We start from the raw sequence: 10848 nt of genomic DNA, 5'->3' as shown, positions 1-10848 counted from the left end.
CTTCTGTTCCACACTGACCACTTGTGTGTGCATGTTTCTGCCGGCTGTTTTATTGCCAAAGCTGAGCCTCGCGCTTCTCATCAATGTCAGAAATCTCTCCGACTGTGAAAGATCTGCTCACTTTTATGAGCCCATAAAGTTGGCCTCTGGCGAATGAGCAGTAGCAGTGAAAGATTTAGGGATTCAGAGCAGATGTTTTGTACTGTTTGTGTTTGGACGTGTGCTGAGGAGAGATGGTGGATATGTCGGCCAAAGTGATGTTGGAGATGGAGCTGCCAGGCTGGCGAAGGCGAAGACCTCGGAGGAGGTTTGAGAGTCGAGAGATTTGAGAACGCTGCCTCGGCTTTTGACGCACTGACGGGCGAGACACGTGTCAACATTGTACATTTTTGGTGCATATATGTGGCAGAGTTACAGCGCCCCATATGGAGAAAATAGATTGTTTTGTTGCGTTGTACAGAACGTAAGCCACATGTCTCACTGTTGTTTCTTACTGGCCCAAAGCCTTAAGTGGTTTGTCCCTTCACCTTTGGCTCAAATATATTCTAAGGGTTCTTCAGAGACCTTTAAGGGTCCCTTATTAGTTCTTTCAGGGTCTTTAAAAGAGTTGAGACTGGACTTTCGGTAACGACAGGAACATCTCAGCGACGTGTATCTGGGGAGGAGGTGAATTGTGTACCGGAGAGTTTATGGAGCCCAACTGATCAGGCCTGCTCGCAGAAAGATCCCTGGGAGGGAATCGTTAGGGCTAAATTGAAAATTACCTCGGAGGACGGGAGTGACTCTGAGGATGTAGTGCAGGAAAGTTCATGACACTGCAGGAACAGACTGTTCCCAGATAGATCTTAGTTGGATTTTGGTCATTCTCCAGATGTGTAGGTATTATTTACTGGAGCAGACTATCTGACTTTTGCTGTTTTTCTTTCAGCACAGTTCAAACGAAAGGAATTCTGTCAGGCTAGAATCGTGTTTCTCCCTCACATAATTAATGTCGCATCAAAACATTTGGAAAATTGGATTGGAAAATACATGGTTATTATAATATGATGCTATTCAAACATGTGACAAAATGATTATCTACAAAATAATGCTGCTTCAGAAGACATGTATGTGTCGAAAAATGTGCTTACAGTACGATTGGCTATATGTTTATCTGTTCCATTACGAAAATAACATCCAAATCAAGCCATGGCACAAGTAGCTCAGATAAAACTGTTATATTAAAATTAAATAAATAACCCTTGAATCTCTTTTAAATGTGTCTTCTTTGTGTGAATTATTTTCATATAAGTTATTTTTCATTTATTAGAATCCAGATTTATGACAGCCCGAAAAGCACTGAGGCATGTATTTATAATTGCCAACCACCTTGGTATAATTATATCTTACACAAATTTAAGATCGGCTGTTTTTTCTCTTGAAGGTATTTTTCACATGGCCTCTTTTTTTACCTCCTTATTCCTTCTCTCTCTCTTACTCTCTGTCTGTGTGTTTTACGTATTTTTATATATACAACTGAGGAAAAGGTCTCAAAAGCTGGAGGTATCCTTCATACACGATGAACTCGACAAACAAAGGACTTTTTTGCATGACAATTGGGGTTAGGGTATGAATAAGCTGTTATTGCATTTAATTGTTTTTCGTATTGGTACACAGGTTAGTGCGAGTACTTTTACTCATCCTTTAAAAACATGGCATTGGTCATCCCTAGTTAAAGTACATTTTCAGTACATTTTTTTTACATTTCTATGGACTTGAGATTCAAGTCTGCTTTCCTCAAAAAAGTTTCAGGTTTCGTTCTAATTCACTCAGCTCCTGATCTCCTTTGTTTGGGCTTTTCGATGCTATAATGAACTGTCTGCTCTGGTTATAGCTGAGAGAACAGCTACGTATCGATCAGAGGGTCCGTGCCTCTCTCACCTAAATTACACCTGTAGGAGGGCAGTGTGTTCGTTTGATCCGCAGATGGAACTCATTTGATGCTTTTTCTTGAAAGTTGGTGAGCGCTCACGCCGTGTGAGTCCTTCGCATCATCTTTTAGACGCTTCTCCAAAAGATTCCAAACACCCTTTGATCATAATCTGTAGCTTCGTAATGTGGCTGGACGCCGGAATCCAAACTCCTCTGATATTTAACTCTGAAACAAAGGCTGAGGACTTCTTATGGAGTTTGATTTTAAATGTAGCTTCACATTCCTTGGTCTTATTTCGTGCTTGACAACATCGGGAAAAAAACCCCCACAGTTAAACTGATATATAAGGCCCATGGTTCCCTCCTGATGTGATGGATATGGTGGCGTTTGATGGATCACATGTTCCATTTACAATGTTACAGATCAATACTATAGGCATACAGAGGGAGGTTTTATGAAATGATTAAAATGCAGAGCGATGATCAATATTGAATAAATGCATGCGGTTAGGTCAGTATCTGTCAGTATTGTGTAATTCAATTATATATTATAGTTCCATTTTTATATTTATAAAGTTTGAAAACCACTAAAGAACTATTGACATTTTCTGACCACATTTCAGCCTTTTCAGCAACCATTTTGTCCATTTTTACAGTTTCAGATTTGTTGCTGAGCAATTATGCCCATTTATACCATTAATTTATAATGGTATTGTGTTCTTCAGTGATATTACAATGTGATGCACTGAACCATCTCTTTTATTTTAAAGTCACAATTTTCACATCATGTTGCATAATAAGGGATTGTGACAAATATTCAAACTCACAGTATGTTGAGATATAATTTTGTGAAAGCTGCCAGGAAACACTAAAGACATGCAATGGAGATGTATGAGGCTCCAGAAGTGCAAACCGCTGATGTTGTTAATGGTCTCTGGATTGAGATGTAATAGATCGTTGACCTGCTCCAAACACTTTAGAGCACCCTAATTGAACAGGGTGGCACACCGCTGTAGTGGTTGAAACAGTTGCCTCACAGAAACATGAAATGGGTTTGGAGGTGTGGAGTTTGCAGGTACTTCAGGTACTCTGACTTCCTTCCATGATGACAAGTCTTACCTGTAAATTGATTTTTCAGGGTGTACTTTTAGGACAAGAACTGAATTCACCACCCCCCCACCCCTGAAGCAAATATGCAAAAACAATGCATTTTCGCTTGAAATGCCATGTAAACAAGGCCAAATAGTAACTAAATGGTTGCTCCTCTGAGTATCCATTAATTTGCAGTGACTGGTAACATATGGTTCACTGATTGTTTTTAACACCAAATGCTGCTTCTTCTCAAACAATCCAAAACTGAAGCCTGTACTTTTTAGTAACAGTCCTTATTTAAACCTGCTAACTGTTGTTTTGGCCTCTTTGACACCGAAAAATAAGTAGTGAATCCCGCACTGACATGTTATCACCATTTAATTGGAAATACTTGCTTACTTCAACATCCAGCTATTATTTTTGTAACACTGCCAGAGTTTTAACCCACCTGGCAAACATCCAGTCCAATATTCACTCTGTGTTTGGTCTCCAGTTGGGTTTCCAACAGCTCCTGTGGGTAATATTCAGCTCTTTAGCTGCTAAAATGCTTGGCTGCTTTCTGTCTTTGTATTAAAAAAAAAAAAAAAAAGAAGGAGAAAAATCCCACAGTTTATCGCAAACTCAGGAATTAGGTGCTGAATCTTAGAAGCAGCACTGTCTGCCGACACGACTTCTGACATGTGCGGTCTATTTAAAAAGCAAACTTTTTCACCCTTGACATTATCTTGTCTTGAGATAGCCAAGATATGAATGTGTGTGCCACGGACTGCTCGATAGTTTTCAGAGGACTCTACTTAGCTTGTCTTGATTTGGGAGACATAGATTGTCCATCAGGGTATTTATTTTTCTCATCACTTTGGTCAGCGACACTGTGATTGCACACAGTTTGAGTGCTCGTGGAGAGGTCTCCATGGCAGCTCGATAGTGTCTGACAGGCGTCCGGGCTCACTGTATCAATGCACCAATCTTTGATTCCGCTTTCTGTCTTCTTAATCGCGGAAATGGATTGTGGGCCGTGGAAATGTTAATACAAAATGAACCAGGGTAAAGTGTTTGGACTCTGGTGTTGTTAAATACTCTGCACACTATGTTATGCCCAAGATAGAACGTTTACATTGGCAGGTAAAAAAAAAAAAAGAGATGTTCTGAAAATGCCCATTGAAGTAATTCAGTTGGCTTAAAATACACCTTATGTTTGAATGTCAACATTGTGTTTGTTTCAATTAAGTTACGGAGTTCTTATATTGTATAAGTACAATAAAAAAAAAAAAAAGCCACAACGCAAATGCAATGTTGGCAGCAAAAATCCAAACACTACAGCTCTACTGTATAAGTTGCAACACAAATGTAAATACTGTAACACTTACAAAATTAATTATTAAATACAAAGACGCTAACATAAATGACAGAACACAACAGCAAAAACTACAAATCACTTGCGGAAACACCAACACAACTACAAACACACAACAGCAAGCCACAACATTAGTTCTTGATCTGTGGTAGAAATATATAATCCATAACTGTTTAACGAGCAACACAAATGCAAAAGCCACAATGTCAATTTCACAATGTAAATTCAAAATGGACAAAACCAAATGTAGAAACCAACCAAATGAAGAAACCAACAATTTGAATGATCGAAGTTACAGAGTCTTTGTTTTTTAAGTGTGTTTGTGACTTGTATTTGTATTGTTATGTTCAGCCTCGTGAGCCACTATAAGCTGCCAAAACCAACAAAATTCTCGAACATTTTGTCAACATGATATTATATACTATACTATACTATATTTATAGGTTTTGGCATTAGTTCTGTTAAAAAAAAGTTTGAAATAAAAATTTTAATAAAACAAGGAAACCTTTCAAATGAGTTGTGGATAATAAACTATGATAAATAGAAATAATTAAATAAATAATGTTAAAACTAGCTACATCTAATTATTTTCTTTTTTTTTTCTGTTTTACTTAAACAATAGTGACAGCGGCTACAGTGGTTAGTATTATCACGTGAAGCTCAACCCAGTTCAGTCCAGGTCTTGTGGTTCTGCCTGTGCTTGTGTGGATTTCCTCCCGCTGTCCAGAAACTCCAATTGATGTGAGAATATGAGTGTTATTCTCTGTGTTTGTGATTAACCTGTTCAGTTTGCAATCTGCTTTTTTTGACATTAAGCAATATATATATATGTGGATGAAAAGATGCTAACAAAATCTCACATCATGATAAAGTTTTGGAACAACGTGCTATACCTAAAAACGAAACAGGTTTGTGCAATCCAGATTTGTGCCTTGGTATGTTGTTGTGTAACATTCATTACTGGAGTTGGTTGAGGCTCAGGTGTGGGAGCTGGCTGTCCTCTAATTGCAAGGTTCTCCGCTCGTGTCCACATGTTGAAATGTCCCTGGGCAAACCACTGACGCCCAAGTCTCTCCTAATGACTGCTGAATACACTGTATGGCAGCTTTGTTAGCTTCTGTGTGTGCGAGCTTGTGCATGAATGTATGAATACGATTGTCTTGAGACCACTTAAATGAGAAACTATTTTAAATGGAAAAAAAAAAATTAAAATCTGACCTTCCTCGCAACCGACTATAGAGACGGACCACACACACAGAGGCCTCCAACTACCATCGCTGCTGCCAGAATGCAATACATTCCCTCTGTAGCAACAACTCGTCTCCTCTCCACATCCCCTCCCACCACCATGGGAAGCATGTTGCTTCCTTGGAATTCACATTCATCGTTTTTAGGGTGATGATAGATAAATCTTATAGTTTAGAGGATTATTCATCATTGTACAACTTTACAATTTCAACATTTAATATTGAACTCCAACAAAAATGTCAATCTCGCTTCTTTTCCTCTTCATCCACAGAATCCCGGTCTTCATGGCTCCAGTCCTACTCCAGTCCTACTGGGGAGACCCAGAGTCACTCCCAGCCTGAGAGATAGAATCTCTCCATCGAGTCCTGGGTCGACCTTGGAGCCGCCTCCCAGTCGAACGTGCCTGGCCGACGTCTAAAAGGAGGCGACCAGGGGACGTCCTAATCTGATGCCTGAACCACTCCAACTGGCTCCTCTCAATGTGGAGGAGCAACTTGACATTGGGTCTCTCCCGAAAAACTGAACTCTTCACTTTGGAGTGACGCCCGCCGCACTGTGCTTGTATCCACTGAGTCTTTCAGTCATGACCCAACGTTCAGGTCCAAATGAGAGGTTGGGGATGTAGACAGACCAGAAAACAGAGAACTCTGCTTTGCAGCAATGTAACGGTATTTCTCTTTGGTGCCTGTATCACTGCAGTCGGTCTCAAGGTCCCTCCTCCCATCACTAGTGGAGATACTTGAACTCTTCCACCTGGGAAAGTTTCTAACCCCCCCCCAGGCAGAGGGGCTTGCGATTCTTTTCTGTGCCAACAGAAACGAGGTTCCCAACCTCCAGCTCTCCCCTCATGACGTCCTACTGACCACAGCGACGTCGCGACATCATGTCCATGAAAATCGCAAACAGAAGATGGGGACGAATTTCAACGGAATTGAACAACTTGAACAAGTTAGACATTTCACCAAGTACCGAGACACAGCTCTCACAAAAGAAAGCCTGGACAGCATCATTACGATTCAAATATCTTCAGCCTTCGGGAAAAATGCACCATTTTTGTTTAAGAAATGTTTTGCTTTTACACAGCAATGTTTTGAAAATGATGTGTCTTTACAAAAAAATGGCTGAAATGCTGAAAACTATGTAGTGAGCATGCCAGGACACAAGTGGATGTTGTTTTTCTTCTATAATAAGACCAGATACACATTTGAGCAGAGATCAATACATTATAAACAATGGAAGAACACGGACATTCGTATGGACAGACGACCAAGATGGATTGTTATTACGGTGACTGTCAAAATAAAACTACCACGTTCTTGTCCATCTACTCACACGTGTGCCGACATGTTACTTCCTACGGCTGTGGTAAAGGCAGGCCCATTGTTTCAGAAAAGTTGTATTTTCCTTCATTTCCATGGAGACAAAGTATTTTTGAAAGTTCCACCTTGGGTGCTGTTCTCAAAAGAGTGTTTTCAGTGGATCCAAGCACCGTGAAAATAAAAACATTGCCATAATGGAGTCTTCACCTGAGACCGTCACAAAAGTCACTGATGAATCGAGAGCAAATGTGTTTAACAGTTTGAAAGTTTTACCTGAGAGGATCAGAAAGGCCAGAAAGACACTGCAACTCATCTCCCGTCTCACCTTCAGTTAAGCGCCGAAGCGTTTTGTGTGTTAGGTGGCAGTCGTGTGTTCTGCAGCGCCACAGCTAACTGTTGTTTCTTTTCTTGTGAGTAACTGCAACTGCAACTCCAGCGTGTTGTTTCCACTATTCATTGTGTCATTTCGCTGTGATTGAATGAAATCATGACGGTCACTGAAATGAGACAGACTCTACCTGAAGGATAGGTTTGAAGTGTTTGTGTTTAACTGTTTTCAGAAGCCTCTTTAATGTTCCCTACATTTGAACTCAAGTATCTGAACTTTCTCTTTCAAAACAAGTTTGTAATTTCTTTCCCATTTAGTTTGCCTTTGAGAGAGAGTGATTGATTTCTTGCATCACTTCGTGCCTTCACAACATCCAGACTGAGTCTGCGGCCGCTAATTAGGGCTGAGAAACACACTCTCACTCTTATGCATTTATTTACAGATAAATCTGTCGATCAAGAGCCTGAACAGACCGTACGTCAGAGACAATGCAGAGCAACACTCTCAGCTCTTTGCGGAGATGAGAGGAACCAAACATGATTTAGAAAAGTTAGTTTTTCTGTCATACTTCTTGCTGCTAAAAATAACACTTTAAATACTCATTATAGTAATACAGTCCAGTGTTGGCACAAAATGTATTAATGGGATTTTGCACCATTAATGCACTCGGAACCTATGTCCTCAAACACGTTAAGCCATATGAGATAATACTGGTCATTAGCATTAGCCTGCACCTCGGATGGCTGATTGAAACATATGGAGGCGGGCCGCTTTTAACGAGCTCCTGATGATAACGCTAACAGTTTGGATAAAAGTAATGATGGCGGCATTACGAGTGCCTCACCCATTGGCCAGTGTTCAATTACATGGAGTTATATGATGTGCTGAATGCCTTCCAGGTTCTATTATATGGGGATGGAGCGGCAGATGAACCAACGGGCAGCATCTGCCCGGATCCACTGTGGCTTTGACGGAGCTTTTATCTGAGCTGAGGACACCTTCAAAATCATCCTGCCTATGAAAGACGGAAAAAAAAGAAAATAAATCTCAGAGAAATCTAACAAGCCACAATCATTCTAACACTGTAAGTCTGTGAATGACACTCGTGTGCATGAATACCAAACGCCTTTTCTGCATCCAGGTTGTGCAGAACTTGAGCATATTGTGTGATTACACGCTGAACACTGTGACAATTGAAATGAGGCTCTCAAAGCATTTCTCCTCGAGCTGACTGGATAATTGCTAAAGTGAGATGCAATAATGGCCGTCTGTGGCGGAATTCAATTTCCTGATTATTTTGTTATGATTATAATTACAGTTTGTCCACGTGGTTAAATGGATTACATTGGATGTTGTGCGGTTCGGAAGCCTTACATCAGAGGCAAAAGAAATGACCTGACATTTCCATAATGGCTGACTGTAACTGCGCCAGTCGTTTTTTTCATTTATAGCAGCCTGTCATTCCGGCTGCTCCTTCAGCATACAAATCCATTACTTCCCCTGGAAAACTCATAATTCATAAGCTCATTACAGCGGGTGTGAATTAAAGAGGCTGCGCGCGTCCTTTGTGCAATTTCCCGATCAGGAGTGGCCTAGTTTTGAAAGTCAAGAACAGTTTCAAAAGCGCTTATTCGCCCAACTTGGAGAGATTCTTTCACTGACTTTGAAAGGACTCGGTTTGTCCTCGTATAATAGAAAGTCCAGATCACACAAAAGTGCTTGTTCTCAGGTTCTTTTTTTTTTATTTTTAAATTTTTTTATTTTTTTCCCTTCAATGCACTCCTCTTAGCCATGACTTGTCACGGTGCTGCTCCGAGTCTTGCGTGTGACTTCTCCAGAGCCCAGTCTTTAGGAACACTATTCATTTGATCATCACCTTGTGCGGCTGTCCAGAGTGCACCCTGCCCACCTGCCAGTAGGGGGCAAGAGCAATCCACTTTTGGAGCTTGTGTGTTATCTACAGCCCTCCCCATCTAATTTGGGGCAGGAGGTGCAGCAAGGGGAGGATGCCTGTAGGCTCCGATGCCTCTGTAGACCCAGATGCATGCAGGGAAGGGTCTGCGGCTCCCAAGGTCAGCCATCTGAGGGCCGGCGCTGACTGCGGCCCATCTCCTCTTCCACTGATGACCGCTGGACTAATTGGCTACGGGTGGCCACTGCGGCACTGAAAATGAAAGTGAAGCGAGATGACAGCCCCTCTGGACTCTCCGAGATGCAGCCTCTTAAAAAGTCCCATATGGCGACTGTCAGAGCCGGGGCTGTTTGAGGGGAAGTCTCCATATCCTATTTCATTAGCCTTGTCTGCTGTTGTGGATGAGATGTAATGTGGTGGCAAAGTGCATCTCAACATCCCTACCCTCTCTGGTGGTAGCTGTCAGATCACCACCAGGGCAAATAAGCTTAGTCATGGATATTGAGTTTACTCCCTCCGTTGCTTTTGTGTGTGCTGATTGATGGTGCGTAATCTATTAAGAGGATTTGGGGATGGTTTGAAATTGAGGGCAGCAGCGTCTGAGAATTAGCTTTTCTTAACGTCAGGAAATGCTGCGGGAACAAGAAGCGAGGGCGACTCTTCACGGCGATCTGTGAGAAACTCATTAGCGACATAGTCTTTGTGTCCGCAGATAAGAAACACATGGTTTGAGTCGTCAACAGAGCGCGGAGGAAACCGAGGGGTTTGTTGCTCTGCAACCTTCACTTAGGCAGGAGTGCAACAGTGGAAGCTCTCTTTAAAAAGAAAAATAAAGACATTTTATTTAAAAACCTCAAGGAAATCATATCTGCGAATCAAATGGCCAAATATATTCAAACCACAGCTTTAGTACGTATATGTGGCCTCATGTACTAATAATTCAATTCAACTTTTATTTGTATAGCCCCCAATACAACAATGTACACTGCTTATGAGCGCAAGCTTCATGGTAAATGCTTATTAATCACTTATGTAGCACTTTTCCACTGTTTGACCAGCCCTCAAAGCCGTATAGACTCTTTACCACATTCACTCACCAATGGAAGCGGCAGACATGCAAGGTGCTCAACCCATCCAGAGAGCAATTTGGGGTTCAGTGTCTTGCTCAAGGACACTTTGACATGTGGTCAAAAGGGAATACGGAATCGAACCAACAACCTCCCGATTGGCAGGAATCACTCAAACACTTATGTATGTAGATGACATTAATGTCATCCCAAACAACAGTGCTCTTACTTTTTCTTCTGCCCATAGTGCGGTCGGGTTTACCTGACTGGCCAAATAAATTTGCATGCAGTGCATGAATGCATTGAAAAAATGTTATTTATTACTGTTCAATCAGTCTTTTCCGATGTGTATTGACACCAGGATCATGAATAACTTGCAATATATTGTGGAGCAATGGTTTCTTAAAGATGTAAATAGAATTTTGTTTTGCAGGATTAGTTTGTTCTTTTTATAATCTGTTCATTTCCCCGACAATTATTTGAAATGATGTTCTTTTCACCAGAAAATATGTACTTATCAGAAATGTTTTGTGCTTCTTTTTATTAACAGATCAGAAAGAAACAACTTCTTATAATTCAAGAAAACAAGAAAAAAGTTCCCGTTATGTTGAAGCTGT

The sequence above is a fragment of the Blennius ocellaris genome, assembly GCF_963422515.1.
Source record: "Blennius ocellaris genome assembly, chromosome: 7".
Lineage (NCBI taxonomy): Eukaryota > Metazoa > Chordata > Actinopteri > Blenniiformes > Blenniidae > Blennius > Blennius ocellaris.
The sequence above is the reverse complement of the archived record's forward strand: the minus strand, read 5'-3'. Positions refer to the sequence as shown.